The sequence below is a fragment of the Orcinus orca genome, chromosome 10 (assembly GCF_937001465.1).
Source record: "Orcinus orca chromosome 10, mOrcOrc1.1, whole genome shotgun sequence".
NCBI classification, from domain to species: domain Eukaryota; kingdom Metazoa; phylum Chordata; class Mammalia; order Artiodactyla; family Delphinidae; genus Orcinus; species Orcinus orca.
This window is the reverse complement of record NC_064568.1, coordinates 96,218,332-96,236,787: the sequence shown is the minus strand read 5'-3', so window position 1 is coordinate 96,236,787 and position 18,456 is coordinate 96,218,332. Positions and strand designations below refer to the sequence as shown.

The 18,456-nt window shown below is 42.9% G+C and overlaps 1 protein-coding gene and 1 long non-coding RNA gene across 14 annotated transcripts in view; one reads left to right on the top strand and one right to left on the bottom strand.

Moving 5' to 3' along the window:
* LOC125965553 (uncharacterized) overlaps positions 1-18,456 on the bottom strand; it is a 943,317-nt gene that overhangs the window by 609,100 nt on the left and 315,761 nt on the right. The window lies entirely within an intron of this gene.
* Positions 1-18,456, top strand: part of PHACTR1 (phosphatase and actin regulator 1) — a 548,258-nt gene that overhangs the window by 232,979 nt on the left and 296,823 nt on the right. Inside the window, exon 1 of one of the 13 annotated variants that reach the window (XM_033434889.2) lies at positions 7,712-7,985. The exons of the other annotated variants lie outside the window; for them this stretch is intronic. The gene's annotated coding sequence lies outside the window, so the exon portion shown is untranslated. Of the gene's footprint in view, positions 1-7,711; positions 7,986-18,456 lie in introns of those variants that run through there. 13 annotated transcript variants of the gene reach the window in all.

The window sequence follows — 18,456 nt, the reverse complement described above, 5'->3', positions numbered from 1 at the left end:
CTCTACCCACCTGGCTGGGTCATTCTGCACCTGCTCTCCACCAGGCCACCTGATATATGCTTTACAGACGTCACCCCAGACTTCCCCCCAGTTTATATCATTAGCATCTCATACGGGAAGAACGGAGGCCAATTACTTTGCCTCCAATGAGCAGGGGGCAGGACTAGAGTTCAATCCCAGAGCTCTCTCCACCGTATTCTCCACCTTTCAAAACCTCACTCGCCCCATTTTTAAGGCCACTGTGTGTCCCCTCTCCCCTCTTGTGTCTTTCTTGGGTCTTTAGTCCTTTTTGGACACAGGTCATCACATAAATCCCACATGGTGCTTTGGAGAGAATTAAAGGGTATTTATCTTGTAGAAAGAAAAGGAAACTGCCTACCCCTCCGGGAAACTGCTTTTTTCTCTTGTTCTCACAACGTAGAGCTGTCACATGGACACTATGCTGGGCTGGCCAAAAAGCAATTTGAAAGATGGCTTTTGAGATTGGCTAGTCGCCTTGACTTGGCAGGGAGTGAGGTATTAACTGCTCTCTTATAGATTATGCCTGAGACCTGAGATCTTCCTCCTGTCAGGCTCTGTCTTCCTTCTGGGAAGCTCTGTGTGAAGCAGCCCCCTTAGCTGTGAACAAGAATCTTTTGACCTGCTACCTCTCTTATTTATGGTATTGCAGATCTTCCGAGAGAACAGAAACAGGCTGGTCTAAGTTTAGCAACCTGGTGAGCTTAACGTGGCTTTGGCAAGAAGATCTCAACACAAAGAGTCTTAGGTGGTTGGCCAAGAATAGCAAGGGACAAAATAAGCTCATTTAAAAAATAATAACTGGAAAGAGAGAGAGAAAGAGAAGAGGTGGGGGAGGAAAAAAGAAAATAAAGAAGGGAGGGATGGACGAAGGAAGGAAGGAAGGGGGGGGGAGGGAGGGAGGGAAGGAAGGAAGGAAGGAAGACAGAGGTCATGGAGGTTGATAAATTCACCATCTCAATATGTGCCAACAGCAAACTGAGTAGAAAGAAGGCGTGGTGAGATAGCAGAAGGGGGGTTCACACAGGCACTGCCATCATTTGAGCTCCCTAACGGCATCTCCAGTGCTTTATTATCATCATGTAATATCTAATAATATGTAATACTAAGAGTGAACATTGTCCATCAGTTAACACTGTCGCTGCATCAGAGAGATTATAGACATGATCTCGTGTAACACCCACCGTAACCCACAGTACCCTCATCCCTTTTTACACATGAAGAAACTGAGGGCTGCAGGGCAAGTACTTTGCTCAGCAGAGTTAGCCCCGCTCTGGGCAACGTATTGTAAATCCTCCAGGTGGTGACCAAGGGCTGGTCCCCGAGGGCACAGAGAGCATGTCCAGGCTTGAGTCAAAGAGAGAGTTAAATTTTCTCAACTTAGCCGTTCTTCTAGCTGCCCCCCCTCCCCACAACGCCAGACCTTCCAGGGCAACCCCTCCTCCAAGCCTGAGGCCGTCCCAGGCTCCAGAGTCTCCAGAAACAGCCTCAGTAAGAGGTTTTCTGTTGACACTAAAGCCATTATGCTGTGTCTGTGGGTGGAAATACGTATTTATTATTCGAAGCACTAAGTGTGTTTTCCCTTCATTTCATTTAAACAAGAATTTATTAATCCCTTAGCATATGCCGTTTATTTAGTGGTGTTGTGGAAACAAAGTGGAGAAAGCAATTAATAAATTTGAGCAACTGACAACCTAGCAGGAAAACAACGTGTACATCAAGCCAGAAGCCAGTGAGCACAGTCCCTGGGCACCCATGGACAAGCCATTCTCTGGTCCCTCCACTTTTTTAAAAATAGATTTTATTTTTTAGAGCAGTTTTGGCTCACAGCAAAATTGAACAGAAAGTACAGAGAGTTCCCGTATACCCTACCCCCACCCATGTGCTGGCCTTCCCCGCTGTCAGCTTCAGGCACCAGAGTGCTACATGTGTTACAACTGAAACATCTACACTGACACAGTACTACAAGGACTACCCTGACACATCTCTATCACCCAAAGTCCTTAGGTTACATAAGGTTTCATCCTTGGTGCTGTCCATTCAATGAGTTGGGACAAATGTACAATGACATACATTATCGTATCATATAGAGTAGCTTCATTGCCCTAAAAATCTCTCTGTGCTCCACTTATCCCTCCCGTCCTCCCAACTCCTGGCAACCACTGATCTTTTTACTGTCAGCATTGTTTTGTCTTTCCCAGAATGTCATATAGCTGGAATCGTGCCTTACGGAGCCTTTTCGGATTGACTTCTTTCACTTAGTAACGGACATTTAAGGTTCCTCTGTGTCTTTTCATGGCTTCATAGCTCATCCTTTTTAGCGTGAATAATATGCCATCGCCTGGATGCACCACAGTTTATTTATTCATTCACCTGCTGAAGGACATCTTGGTTGCTTTCAAGTTTTGACAATTATGAATAAAGTTACTCTAAACATCTGTGTGCAGGTTTTTGAGTGGATATAAGTTTTCAGTCCGTTTGGGTAAATGCCAAGGAGTGCAATTGCTGGATTGCAAGGCAAGAGCATGTTTAGTTTTGAAAGAAAGCACCACACTGTCTTCCAAAGTGCCTGCGCCATGTCTCATTCCCACCAGCGATGAATGAGATTTCCTGTTGCTCCACATTCTCACCAGCATTTGGTGTCGATCCCCCCACTTTTTAAAGCACGACTAAACTGAATTATGTGGAAATGACTCAAGAGCCAGATGTAAACCCCAAAATGACTGAGCAACAAAACTAAACGTCACATCCTGTGATATCGATGGGGCAGGGTTTCTCATGCCCTTACTCAAAGCCACCATACTCTTATTCTGCACAAAATATGACTAAGTTAGGTTTTCTGTTTTCTCAGCCCGCTAAGAATTGGAAGCATTGAAGAGATGGAGAGACTAAAACTGTAAAACAAGACACATGCAGTAGCCTGCTGACAAATGAGTTAACGACCAAGTATGCAATCTTGCGTTCTTGAGAAGCATACCTGCATATCTACTTGTCATAACCAGTGTTTCTAAGAATGACCTTAAAACACCTGTTGAAAGAATGAAATGGCATTCAAGATACCACCGCTATTAAAAATCGAGGCTAAGTTCCTACCTCGTAGATTTGTTGTTGGAATTAAATGAAATTTATGTAAAATGCTTAACACAGTGTCTGGTACACAGTAGTACAAATAAATATTGGCTGCTATGTAATGATGGTGATGGTAATGATGGTGATGATGTACCATGTGGTTAGACAATTAGAAGAAGGAGAAATGGAAAGAAAAGAGTATTGGAATCCCTTAGGCATTTATTGAGATCCTATTATGTCCCAAGGTGAATTCAAAAGTAAGTGGTCTGTGGTTTCCCTTCTTGAGGAAATCTTTGTCTAGCATAGCATATAATTATAATAGAACGTGATAAATGTTATAACACATCTGTTTATAAAAGTGCCATGATAACATAGATGAGTTGGCTGTTAATTTTGCAAGATCAAGGAAAGCTACAGTAAATATTGGAGCTAGGCTGGATGGATTTTGCTGTTTGGTGAGGGGTAGGCATTTTAAGGGAGGACATTCCAGGCAGAAGGAACAGACTTTAAACAAAGTCATGGAGTCGTGGAAATCATGGCACAGTCAAGAATGTAGACCTGGGTAAAATTAAAGAATGGTTAGCCAGGAGATGGGCCAGAAAGTTCCGAGAAGGCCAGTTGATGATTGCCTTATATCGTGACAAGGAGTATGGATTTTATTTGAAAGTTAGCACGTTGCTATTAAAGGCTTTAAGCTGAGAAGCTCCATGAATTTTTTGTTTAATACTTATTTTGGCTGTGCCAGGTCTTAGTTGCGGCACGCGGGATCTTCGTTGCAGCATGCGGACTTCTTAGTTTTGGCATGCGTGCGGGATCTAGTTCCCTGAACAGGGATCGACCCTGGGCCCCCCTGCACTGGCAGCATGGAGTCTTACCCACTGGACCAGCAGGGAAGTCCTGAGAAGCTCCGTGATTAATGTCTGCTTTCAGTGCATGTTTACGCTGAAGGCAGGATAGAATATGAACTTGAATGGGTGGAGAGTGGAGGCAGGGAGACCAGGCACGAGTTCTTGGGTTCATCTAGATTATCGCAGAAGTCCTCAGACTTGGAAAAACAATGAGGGGCTGATAGAAGAGGGCAGAGAGAGGGGATACATAGAAAGGACAGTCAGCATGACTCTGAGGTCCCTAACTTGGGCGATTGGGACAACCCAAGGAAAGAACTTTTTATAAACCTGAGGTTTATTGTTTTTAATCTTCACGATCCTCTGGTGGCACAAAAGAAGCTGAATCTTTAATACTATTTCAATTCCAAGTTATTTGATATTTTCTTGCTCCACCCAAGAGAACACCACTTGAATTATGCCATAAAGCTAGAACCAAATGAATGCAATTCATTTTTCTAAAAGTTCCAAGTAGAGATAGACAAATGTGTACTCACAGAACAAATTTGAAGCCAAAATGACCAAATATAGCATGAAGCTGGGCCGTCTAATGTGGCAGCCACTGGCCGCTTGTGGCCATTGAACACTTGAGATGTAGCTACTCTTAACTGAGATGTGATGTGAGTGTAAAACACACACAGTTCATAGCAGATTTCAGAGATTTAGTACGAAGAAAAGAATATAAAATACTCTGTTAATAATTTTATATTATTACATGTTGAAACAATATTTTTTAAAGATTTTTAAAAATTTAATTAATTTATATACTTTTGGCCGCGTTGGGTCTTCGTTGCTGTGCGTGGGCTTCCTCTAGTAGCGGTGAGCGGGGGCTACTCTTCGTTGTGGTGCGCGGGCTTCTCATTGAGGTGGCTTCTCTAGTTGCGGAGCACAGGCTGTAGGCGCGTGGACTTCAGTAGTTGTGGCACGTGGGCTCAGTAGTTGTGGCACGTGGGCTCAGTAGTTGCGGCTCCCAAGCTCTAGAGTGCAGCCTCAGTAGTTGTGGTGCACGGGCTTAGTTGCTCTGCGGCATGTGGGATCTTCCTGGACCAGGGCTCGAACCTGTGTCCCCTGCATTGGCAGGTAGACTCTTAACCACTGCGCCACCAGGGAAGTCTGAAACAGTATTTTGAATAGATATGATTTGAGGTAAGAGGTAGATGGGCCCCTGGGCTGGACAGCTGGTGTTTGTCAAGCAGATATATTACCAAAATTAAGTTCACCAGTTTTTTTTCTTTTTTAACGCAACAGCTAGAAAATTTTAAATTACATACGTGGTTCATACTGTATTTCTGTTGGACAACGCTGGTCTAGGAAATTTGATTTTTGCAGTGTCAATATTGCAGGACTATATTCAGACCAAAGGTATATTTTGCGTTATTGCTTTTCTTCCCATTACTAGTATGGGTCTCACTGTTGCGGTCCGAACGTGGGTTGGAAAAGAATTTCCAGACACTAGGCAGAATGTAAAGAAGATCGAATTTATTAGAGGGAAGGGTCCCTGTCAGAACAGCAGGCCGACTTCCTAGTAGTCTGGGAGAGACAAGCCTGAACATGTGCTATTGATCAGTTTTTATAGCCAGAAAACAAAGGAATGGTCTGAGATGAAATTTTCGTTTACTCATTGGTCGAGGCACATATATCTTCCTTCTATAGGGTGGGAGTGGGACAGGGCAGATGCGTTTCCTTATTTGGGACAGGTCCCATCACCCAGGTGGGCTCAGGAATTTTGTAACCATCACAACATGGCAGGGAGTCCGGTATGGGGTGTGAGACGCTGACATGTTTTCAGGCAGCGTTGTCCTTTGTCCTTACAGCACCATTGTCCTTGGAGCACCACGCTCACCACCTGATGTTTTCTAATATTTTACTATGTAGCCTTATTCTCATTAAGAAAGAAGTGGTTACCATAGCAACTGCCACAATACATTGTATTTACCACACCTGGAGAGAAAGGTATAAACAGACATCAATCTGTCATTCAGGTTTACACATTCATGTGTTTTTGGTTTTGCTTTTTCATGTGTATCTTGGTCTTCCTTTGTAAAATAGAGCTCTGAGAGTAGGAAACTTGACTTCTAATTCTCACCTATATTACTGGCTTTCTTTGGGTCTGGACAAAGAGAATAATGCTTATCCCATGCCCACTTCAGAGGGATATGTGGATAGATAGTTACAAAGTATTTTGCAAGCTATTCTTTGGGCACAGTATCAGTCTAATGTCACACAGTTTAATATAGCAATGGTATCTACTGTTAGTACGCTGCTGGAGTCTGGCGGGAAAGACAGGGTAATTTCCTTGGGTAGATATGAGTGAGGAAATGCAGAAGGGAGAAAAGAGCTCAGACCAGGAAAAACCAAAACAAGGTGACCAATATTAGCATTTGTTCCCCTAGACGTTAACAGCCCTTTTGGAGTATATCCCATATTCAGCAATGTCTCCACTGGCTGGGAGGAGACTGGGAGCCCAGATCCTCCAAGGCATACAGTTCATCTAGCTTTGACATGGAAAAAGCAAACAGGTTGGAGTTTTTTAACATTGATTATTTCAGGGTGCTTTAAATGTTATGCTTATTTATGCCACCTAAATTTCTCAAAGATCTCATTCGTGGGTCAATTCTGTTTTAACATACTTGCTCCTCAATATATATCATCTGAACAGAGATGACAGATGCTAAGAAGGGGAAAATGGGACTGAAATAATTTTTTTTACTTTCACCCAAGTGCTGGCTTCAAAGTATCCATCTAGATTGGCCTTAAGGATTTCCACATTGTTGATAGTAGAGAATGGGGCTTGGCCACTAAGTGGTGTTTGCATAGCAAGCATGCAATTTTCAGTTGGATGTTATGCTCATTTGAGGTGGCCGGAGAGGGTCTAGGAAGATTAAGGTCAGGGCAGGGGGTTGGCTAAAGACCTCTCAACCCAATCTACCCCTTTGACATTTCAGGGAACTTAGATACTGTGGCTAAAGTAATAAACATTCTAGGCTTTGCAGTTCATTTGCACAGGTGCTATAAATCTACTTGAGGCTGTTCAACTGATGATGCGCTCTGTCATTTGCAAACCCACTGGCTGATTTACCTCATCTGCAGACAGCCACCCTAAATGAAAGTCAAGGAAACTGCTACAGTTACATCTTGAGATGTTACATCTTGAGAAATCCCTGCTAACTCAGCATTGGCATTTAGGAAGTCCTCTGCCGGAGAAAAATCAAAGCAAAGGGAAATAGAAATACACTGCAAAAATGCAGCCGCTCCACTGAAATTTCTTCTCTTTTTAAACATTTTTTTTGATGTGGACCATTTTTAAAGTCTTTATTTAATTTGTTACAATACTGCTTCTGTTTTTTTATGGGTTTTTTTTTGGTTTTTTGGCTGCCGGTCATGTGGGATCTTAGCTCCCCGACCAGGGATCGAACCCACAGCCCCTGCATTGGAAGGCGAAGTCTTAACCACTGGACTGCCAGGGAAAGCCCTCCACTAAAGTTTCAAGAAAGATTAATTTTCATTGTTTGGTGTTTTGAGTGCCTCTCCCTCCACGCCAAGGAAGCGGGGGAGGGGAGACGGGGGAAGGGGAGTGTGGTTTTCTGATCGGAACTCAAGTAACACAGTTTGAATTATATAATGGAGCTGCTGTGAGTCAGGTGACAGGCTCACTGAGTAATTCCCTGCAGAAGGAGACAAACTGCATGTTAAAAAGCTCAACAAATACTAAAAAAAAAAAAAAAAAAAAAAGCAAAGCCCAGGCCGTGAGTTCCAGACTTGCAAGCTGCAGTTTCCTCTGAATTCTCTCCGGGCTGAAACAGCTGGGCGGGCTGGCTGAGTCCCAGGACTCATAGAGGCTACGGAGAGCCAAAGCCAAGTGCAGGTCGGGGGTCTGGCCTGGGTTCCCGGGTTACTTTCTGTTTCATTTAGAAATGTGCCCTGTTTCTGAAACTGGTGGCTTCCAATGTCAAGGAAAACGCAGAACTCCTTGGAGGCTCCAGCCAGGCTTTTAAGAAGCGGGGCTTTGTAAAGGTAAGAAGCTGTCCGCGTCCTGCAGGCTGGGGGTTGCCGCCTTGGAGGGGTCTGGGTGCGAGCCGGGGACGCCAGGAGGCGTCTGCCAACTTGTTCAGGGATCTGAACGAGGCTGGAGAAACCTTCTGTGGAGGGGTTTTAAGGTTAGGAAAGGGATAAGATGGACCCTTCCCGCCTGGATGGGTGGCCCCCCGGTCCTTGGTGACTTAAATTGATCCCCAACTCCTGTCTGCGCTCTTCCCTTCCCCAGTTCCATCCCATGGAGGAGTTGCTCTCCTGTCGGGGAATTGGCATGGGCTGGCCCGGGGCTGGGAAGGAAGGAGAAGGGGCTACCTGGCACGGAGAGGCTGTCGGAGCGTGTGTAGCATGTGTATTTCAGAGCCTGACACTTGAGAAGACTGTTGCTCAGGCTAAGAAAACATAGTTTTTGGGGAGCCAGAGAGCAGAGGCAGCGGAGGATGCCTGTGTGAGCGGAGAGCTTTGGGAAATCTGTGAGGTAGGCATTTGAATCTTAAAGCATTTCACTGCTGTTTGTGTGCCCTTTAGTTGGATTTTATATTGCTTTTGTATTTTGTTCAGTTTGGGGACTTTTCCCTTTTTGGAGCTGCCGCTATCAATTGATTTGGTTTTTCAGTCCTCGGACTTGGTTCACTGGATGTCTTGAAACCCACTGGTGCCCTTGTAGATGTCTGGAAGTCAGAGATCGCTTAGGAAACTGGTGCTATTTTTTCAGATCAGGGAGATTCACTTGCAAATCTCACTGCCATGGAGACTTGCTGGGAGTCCTGAACGCCTGCGGAGGCCGCCAGCGCTTAGGAACCTAGGGAAGTTTCTGACTTAAAGAGACAGGAGAGGGAAAATTGAATGGGCAATTGTTAATTCCCGGAAGGTGGGTGCAGGGAGAAGTTGTCAAGGATCAAAAAGAAAGATGACTGGGAAAATGAAAGGATAAGTAAAGGAATGGGTTTGGTGGGATCCCAACTGGGGCTGTGGCATTTTGAGGTTTACAGCGTGGGGATAAAAATCAATAAGCAAACTGATAACAGCTCACTTGGCATGAATAAGATTCTTTTTTTTTTTTCCCCACTGGGTCCTAGAGAACCAGAGAAATAGGCAGGATGTGAGTTTGGAAGAGTTCTTTTTTTTTTTTTAACCTCTTTATTGGAGTATAACTGCTTTACAATGGTGTTTTAGTTTCTGCTGTATAACAAGGTGAATCAGCTGTACATATACATATATCCCCATATCTCCTCCCTCTTGCATCTCCCTCCCACCCTCCCTATCCCACCCCTCTAGGTGGTCACAAAGCACCGAGCTGATCTCCCTGTGCTATGCAGCTGCTTCCCACTAGCTATCTATTTTACATTTGGTAGCGTATATATGTCCATGCTACTCTCTCACTTTGTCCCAGCTTACCCTTCCCCCTCCCCGTGTCCTCAAGTCCATTCTCTACATCTGCGTCTTTATTCCTGTCCTGCCCCTAGGTTCTTCAGAACCTTTTTTTTTTTTTTTAGATTCCATATATATGTGTTAGCATATGGTATTTGTTTTTCTCTTTCTGACTTCACTCTGTATGACAGACTCTAGGCTGGAGAGGGTGTAGAGAAAAGGGAACCCTCTTGCACTGTTGGTGGGAATGTAAATTGATACAGCCACTATGGAGAACAGTATGGAGGTTCCTTAAAAAACTAAAAATAGAACTACCATATGACCCAGCAATCCCACTACTGGGCATATACCTTGAGAAAACCATAATTCAAAAAGAGTCATGTACCACAATGTTCATTGCAGCTCTATTTACAATAGCAAGCTAAATGTCCATCGACAGATGAATGGATAAAGAAGATGTGGCACATATATACAATGGAATATTACTCAGCCATAAAAGGAAACGAAATTCAGTTATTTGTAATGAGCTGGATGGAAGAGTGCATTTCTAATTGCTATTCTTCTTGACCACAGAAGATGCTCTAAACAAAATATGGGGATGTTAGAACCAGAGGGAAAATGTGCTTAAGAATGATGCCTGCAAAGATGTGTTCATGTTTCTGCTGCCCTTCCCTTCCCCTCTTTCCCATCCTACTCCCAGTTTTGGGCAAATTATGTGATTTGAATATGTCTGGTATAAACAACTCCTTAGACTGATACAGTTATCACTGCGAGAGGATATTTGGGTACTAGAATAAAAATGATCTTGAGTCAGTGGTTCTTAAATCTTTTAGATCATGGACCGTATTTGGGAATTGAAAAAACTTAGCTGATGGTGAATTTCTAGAGTCCTCTCTGTACTGTGGCCCTGACACCCCCATCTTCTGATGCTGAACAAACAAAACTAAACAATGACAGCAAAACCAAAAGGCGTAGCATAGCGAGGTTTCTAATTAAAGCCCACTTTTGAAATATCGACAGCATAACATTATAAATATTCATAATATAAGAAAACAGTTTATGGAGCCCCTTTTGCAAGCCATGGTAGTCCCTCAAGAAAGTACCGCTTAAATAATTAATGTCAGCACAGTGAGTTCCTTTCATCCAGATTTCTATCTGTTGAAACTTGCTGGAAATCTGCATTTCTGCACTTCAATAATATAATGAGGATAGAAATTCATAAGGGTGACTTCCAGACACCACAAGATCCAGCAGTGCCTTCTAAATCACAGAAGAGTACGTGATGCTCTGAACACTTTGTGTTGAGTGCGCTTTCTTCCTCTCTAATTCTCGAAAATTTGGTAATCTGCTTAAATTGTGGTGCCCATATATTTCACACCAAGACTCAGGACTTGTAGTCTTACGGAGGATTTTTATGTTACGTTACTTTCAGTGTGAGGGACAGTTTGGGAAATGCAGTTCAGATGCCAGGTTGCAGTTTAGATGTCCGTCTCGGGGACAGTTAAATAGTTTATGGGACAACTGGTCAGAAGGTATGAAATTGAGAAGCTCTTGAAAATCCAGTTCTCATAGAAACTTAAGAGCATAAGTTTTTTGGTGTTCCGATTGACTTAGGTTCGAATTCCAATTCTGCCACCTATTCAGTGAGTGACATTGGGCAAGTTTCCTGACCTTTCTAAGGCTCAGTTTCTTCCTCTGTAAAATTGGATAGCGATAGTACTTACCTCAGAGGTTATATGGGGTAAATAAAATACCGTGTGAATACAACAGCACCTAGTATGGTATCTGGCACTGTTAGCGTCTAATAATCAGTATCTGCTGTTACTATTGTTATCACTTATGGTACCTTTTGATATGCCAGAGACAAAGCATATACTGTGCAACTTTATTTATTTATTTATTACATCTTTATTGGAGTATAATTGCTTCACGATGTTGTGTTTCTGCTGTACAACCAAGTGAATCAGCTATATGTATACATATGTCCCCATATCCTTTCCCTCTTGTGGCTCCCTCCCACCCTCCCTATCCCACCCCTCTAGGTGGTCACAAAGCACCGAGCTGATCTCCCTGTGCTATGAGGCTGCTTCCCACTAGCTATCTGTTTTACATTTAGTAGTGTATATATGTCCATGCCACTCTCTCACTTCATCCCCGCCTCCCCTTTGCTGTGCAACTTTAGATCAACATTGGTGATCCTCAGAATGTTCTGGAATTAAGTCATTAGCACGTCTATTCCTCTCTATGAGGAGGCATCGTTATCCCCATGTTTTACACAGAAGAATCCATTGAAGTAGTTGAAGGCACCCAGGACATCAGTGGCAGCATCAGATGGGGGATATTTGTCCCCAGACTCTGTGCCCCACCCCTGGATCACACCCCTCCTGATCGTCCTGCTGGGCGTCCACATCAGGGGTGGTTTAACAAGGGCAAAGTAGCCCTTGTCTCTAGAAAGCCTCAGATAACCTTCCCAGGGAAGTATTGTAGTTTGGTGCTGAAGGCTTGGTTTTCCCTGCTTCAGCCCTGCTATTAGTTGTGGCTCTTCCCTTTTCTCCTCCTGAACTTGCTGAGTGCAGAGTCCCTACAGGTGTCTCCTACTTGGCCAGCTCATGCCGATGGGTGGTCGTGACCATGAGTACCCAGTTCCAAGTGTCCACTGGGGACAATACAGAATCTGCTGCCCTTGTCCAACCCCTTAAAGACTGTGTTTCTGTTTTCTCTTTGAAGACTTCTAACACAGGGATTTAATGCCTCCCATAAAACAAACTCCCCATCATATACTATAAAGTCCAAAGACAGTCATGTAATTAATCCAAAGGGTAAAGATGCCAAAAGACCTTTACTTTTGCCTTCCATAGGTATTCAGTTTCCTGCAAAATTCAGAATCCACTGGTACAGGGAAGGGGTTAAGAGAAGGGATTTCATAAAAGGTCTTCTAGGTATCGCCTGGGTTTCTCAAGGAAACTAACTGAATAAAAAATCCCACTTGGGATAGGTCATAAAATGGCAGAGTGAAGAATAGCATAGAGTGACTTCTTCTAAGAAATCTACCACAAGGACAATACCAACGTCTAAAATTAAGAGAAACAGAAAAAAATCCAATAGAATTTCAGAAAAATAAGATTCTAGATTCAAAAATAACAAAGCAAATTTTGAAATGTAAAAGCACCCCAAATTTGGAAATATTATAATGCTAAGGAAAAAGGGGAAAAAAAGAGTGGAACGTGAGAGAAACAGCAGAGAGAGTGGGATTGAAAGAATTGGTTATGAGTTCAGTCCTGGGTCAATCACTCAGTTGAATCTGTTTCCTCATTTATGAAAAGATGACAATAATTCCTACCCTACACTCAAGGCTACTGAGAGGAACAGATGAGATACTGTGTCAAAACTAGAGAGATAACAGACCCTTAGAACATTCCCCTCCACAATGCTGAGAACTTGAACTCCATCTGGCCCTATCAGGCAGGTGTCCATAACTATACAGTATTAAGGAAAATTGACCCAAAAGGAAAGAATGTGTGTATGACTAAGAAACAGAATTTTCTTCTTAATAATGCAGAAGAAAATCCCTTTGGATAATCCATAGCTAATGAATAACCAATTACTGTTATACTAGGGCTTCCATAACAAAATACCACTAGCTGGGGTGGCTTAAAAAACAAAAATTTATTTTCTCGCATCTCTGGAGGCTGGAAGTCCAAGATCAAGATGTTGGAAGAGTTGATGTCTGCCGAAGCCTCTCTTGAGGATGGTCACCTTCTTGCTGTGTCCTCACATGGCTTTTCCTCTGTGTGTGCAAATCCATGTGTCTTTTCCTCTTCTTATAAGGACACCAGTCCTATTGGATTTGGACCCCACCCATATGACCTCATTTAACTTTTATTATCTCTTTCTAGGCTCTATCTCCAAATACAGTCACATTCTGAGGTACTGGGGGTTAGGGCTTCAACTTATGAATTTGGGGGAAACACAGTTCATCCTATAATAGCTATTAATTAAAAGGTATATTCTTGTTCTAGGAATTTAGAAGGTTTATAAAAGAAAATGGCATCTGTCTAAAGGAAAATGATATCTCTGAATAACCATAGGGAGACCATGCCTTGGAAGGTAGCCTGGTAGACCTGGGCCAAGATTCAGGAGTAACTTGACTTTCAGGCATATTTCAACTAAGAGGAAAAGTGAGGACCTTGTGTGTTTCACTTCCACCTGGGTGTTCTGTCAAAGAACCAGCAGATTGTCCCTAGCAAGTTTGCATCTCTATGGTGAAAGCTATTCTTGGAGGATGAATTTAACATTGTTTGGGATTAGATGCTCCTCTGAGGTCAAAAGGATTATGGCATTTCATGGGCTAGTTTCCCACTTCCTTTCCATATTCTGTCTCTTAAAGGAAGTCAAAAATTGATCCTACAACCTGGGTTCCTGCCGTGCGCAGCGTGGTCATGCATACTTTCCACAATTTCCTCAGTCAGTCCCCAACTTTCCCAGTTCCCTTTCAGTAGGAACCATGATATTCAGTGATATGGTTACCTGAAATACACACACACATACACACGTACACACACGTGCACACACGCACCTTTATTTATTCCACGAACAGAATTTGTGGATAGAGAGGAAGATGATTTGTAAGTGATACGTACACATTACTTTCTTCCTAAATTTCAGATCTTTGATTTCAGAGAAAGGGATATGGGGCCCAGCTCGTGGCTGAGATGACCCCACAAATATGGGAAGTGAGGGGAGCTGATGCCTATTCTAAATTCACAGGCGTGAAAAGGCATGAAGGAGAAAGTGATGTCAGGGGAGGAGCAGTTGATTCGCAGGTGTACACGGATAAGGGTGGGTGTGCCCCTCCCTTCCTCTCCCCCTCCCCACTCACAGCTGCCCCTTTGGTTGGACCACTTGCGTCCTCTGGTGGGGCACATTGTAGCTCCCTATTAGCAGTGTGGTTGCTAGAGCCACACAGGACACATGAGGACATCATGCAAGCAAGACACGTACCTTGATTTTCCTTTTTAAACAACTGATGGTGGTGAAAAATTATACTGGGAGGAACAAAGAAGCACATATTTAGTAACTTGTAAAAACCCCATTGTGTCCTTTTTCCTTAAAAATAAGGTGTGCTTCCAATGCCCAAGAGGAAAGAATCAGTTCCCCAAGCATCATGATCATACCTCCCGATCCTTCCCAGTACCATTTCAGCACAAACAAGAACTCACTCCATTACTAGTAGCTTTCCTCTTTCACCAGGATCCATTCCAGAGGCAGGGGAAGTCATGGGTTAGTGCACCAAATCAGTCTGCCCAACTTTCAAACTATTTGGATGCAATGTGTTCTCTAAGTGTCAAGTACTCTCGTTTGGGTTATTAGAAAGGAACTGTTGAAAGGAACTATGATGTAATTCAGAATATATCAGTGCCTGTATTATTTAGCCCTGATTTTAAGGTTCATGACTTGCCAGAAAAAGGACCTAAAGGCTAAAAAGGATAAGGATGCAGACTCAGGAACAAACCATCAGATTTTAAGAAAACCAGTATTGGTTCCCTTTGGCTTTCATGTAAATCAATAACATAGATTAGGAACTCTTATTTAAGTTGGTTTGTTCATATGTAGACTTTCTCAAACAAAAATGTGTTTGGTAAAGCACAAAATAAAACATAACTACCTTGGAGTTTTTTTTTTTTTAATTTTTTTTTTTCGGTACGCAGGCCTCTCACTGTTGTGGCCTCTCCCGCTGCGGAGCGCAGGCTCCAGACGCGCAGGCTCAGTGGCCATGGCTCACGGGCCCAGCCGCTCCGCGGCATGTGGGATCTTCCCGGACCGGGGCACGAACCCGTATCCCTTGCATTGGCAGGCGGACTCTCAACCACTGCGCCACCAGGGAAGCCCTACCTTGGAGTTTTTGTTGTTGCTGTTATTATATTCAATCAGTAAGCACTTACTATCTACTGCAGCTAAGGACAGGGTGTTAATGCCAAGAGTTTTGCAAGGTAAGATGAATCAGATCTACCCACATCTATCTAGAGAAATAAAACATGTCCATACAAGTTTTAACAAAGTATAGAAAATGACAACTTCACGAGAACAGAAAAAAATGGTTATTGAGGTTGAAAAGAGGGAAATATTAATTCCAGCTAGAAAAGCTTTTAGAAATGTTTCTAACAAGAGTCTTGAGGGCTGAATAGGTATATTTCAGCGTGAAGGGTGAGGGGGCAGAGGACATTTCCAAGAGAGGAGAGGGAGTAATAAGCGGGAAGCAAAATTGTAGAAGAAGGCACACCTGGATTGCACGTGAGGCCAGGAGGCCAGGTCAGTTCTTTTGGAGGAGAGGGTGAAGAAAACAACCAGTTGTAGAAACATTGGAAAAAACCTGAATATCCAGCAGAGAATGGCAGGGTCGGAGCTTGAAACTAGATGCAGGGCGGGGTGAATGGAGAGAGATGGTGAGTGCACCCTGCGGTTACATCGCAGCTGTGGTGGTGGAGAACATGGTAAAGGTTAACAGTAATGATGATGATCATAAATAGGTCTCACTTGTTGAGTGCCTAGTAGCTGCTGAGCCTTTTCTTTAGATTATTGCCTTTAATCTGCACAGCAAACCTCAAGACAGGTACAAATACAGTCCGTCCTCATTCTGCACAGATTCTGTATTTGCAAATCTGGCTTATTCGCTAAAATTTATTTGTGACCCCAAAATCAGTACTCTTGGTACTTTCTCAGTCATCCATGGACGTGTGCAGAGTTGCCCCACGGGTACATTCCCAGTGAAGTTAAAGAAGGTGATACTCTGCCTTTTCGCTTCAGCTCATACTGTAAACAAGTGTCATTTTTGTGGTCTATTTAGTCTCATGCTTTTCACTTTTTTTTTGCTTCTTGTTGGTGATCTCTCTGTTTAAAATGGTCCCCATGTGTAGTGCTGAAGTGCTGTCTAGTGTCCCTCCATGCAAGAAGGCTGTGATGTGCTTTAGGGAGACAATATGTGTGTTAGATATGCCTGTTCAGACATGTCATAGTGCCGTCGGCCATGAGTTCAAGGTTAATGGATCAACAATATATACTAAACAAGGTGTCTTTAAACAGAACCACACATAAGACACAATACATTGATCAGTTGATGAAAACATTGTGACCAGAGGCTCCCAGGAACCTAACCCTATATTTCTCCTAGGAACAATGGTTCAGTGTTCACTAATTCCGTTTTCACAGTGACTTCATAGAACAAGGCTACTTTGAATATCAAGAAGACTCTGGTTGGGCTTCCCTGGTGGTGCAGTGGTTAAGAACCCACCTGCCAAAGCAGGGGACACGGGTTCAAGCCCTGGTCCGGGAAGATCCCACATGCTGCAGAGCAATTGGGCCCGTGCACCACAACTACTGAGCCTGCGAGCCACAACTACTGAAGCTCGCGTGCCTAGAGCCTGTTCTCTGCAACAAGAGAAGCCACTGCAATGAGAAGCCTGCACACTGCAATGGAGAGTAGCCCCCGCTCGCTGCAACTAGAGAAAGCCCACACGCAACAACAAAGTCCCAATGCAGCCAAAAATAAATTAAAAATAAATAAATAAATAAATAAGACAATGGTAACACCCTCTCCCCAGAGATATAAACTGGGGTCAGGAGGGAGGGATAAGGACCTTGCCTGAGGCCACACAACAGGCACAAACCCAGTCTGTCAGATTCAAATGTCATATTGTGATGATATACATTTGTAATAACTTAACAAAGGCCTGGACCAGGTGTAGCAATGAAGAATGGAGGAGAGGAGGTGAATTACAAATGGTTTAGGAAGTAGAATCAACAGGACTTGGCCACTGATTGCACATGGAGGGCAAAGAGCAGGAAGAGGTCTGAGAGGAGTGTGAAGTCAGGTGGAGGTGATAACCTATTGGAATCAGGAGAGCCTGAGGGTGGATGGTTGCAGGAGGGGTAAACAGCAGGTTCAACTGGGATTAAGGGCTGGGGCTTGAGAACAGAAATGCCAGTTTTAATTTTTGAGCATCACTGTACTCCAGGTATTGTTAAGTGGCTCTAGCTAAATGATCTCAGGAACTATTATGCCCATTGTACAGATGAAAAGAGTGAGGCTCAAAGAAGTAAAGTAACTTGCTCAAGGACACCCTGCTTATAAACAACAGAACAGGATTCAAACCCAGGCAGAGTGACCCTGGAGGTTGTAATACCAAAGAGAAGTTTTGGAATTTGAGATCTTAGAGGAAGAGAAGCATTAATGTTAATAATACCGTATCTTGTTCTCTAGTTTCTTCTTTTTAATGTTATTTTTTCCAATATTCTGTCTTTACACTGCATATTTTCCTACTTTCATGTTTTTGTTCAAATTCTTCTCTCCCACAAGAATGTTGTTCTTCTCTCCTAGCTTTTAGCTTTTATTCTTTTTTGTCTTTTTATGTTGCAGAGGGGTAAACTTACTTGGTAGCTTCAGAAATGGGACACTTTATGTTATATTGTGCTGTCTAATTTAAAAAGTTTGAACATTTCAAGGATTCCTAGAACGTAATACATGTTATTCTCTGAATATTACTCAGCCATAAAGAAGAATTAAATGTTGCCATCTGTAACAAGATGGATAGATCTAGAGGGTATTATGCCGAGTGAAATAAGGCAGACAGACAAAGACAAATATCCTATGATTTCACTCATATATGGAGTCTAAAAAAACAAATAAACATAACAAAACAGAAACAGACTCATAGATACAGAGAGCAAAACTGGTGGTTGCCATGGGGCGATGAGTGAAATAGGTGAGGGAGAATAAAAGGTACAAACTTCCGGTTACAAAATAAATGAGTCCTGGGGATTATAGTCAATAATATTGTAATAACATTGCATGGTGACAGATGGTAACTATACTTATCGTGGTGATTATTTTGCAATGTATAAAAATATTGAATCACTATGTTGTACACGTGAAGCTAATATAATAAGTCAATTATACTTCAATTTAAAAAAGAAGAATTGTTCTCATAATCATTCTTACAATTCACATTAATAATGTTATGGTTTATTTACAGATGTTCTCATTAACAGAGGAAACATGATTATGCTATTTGTGTATTAGATTTGG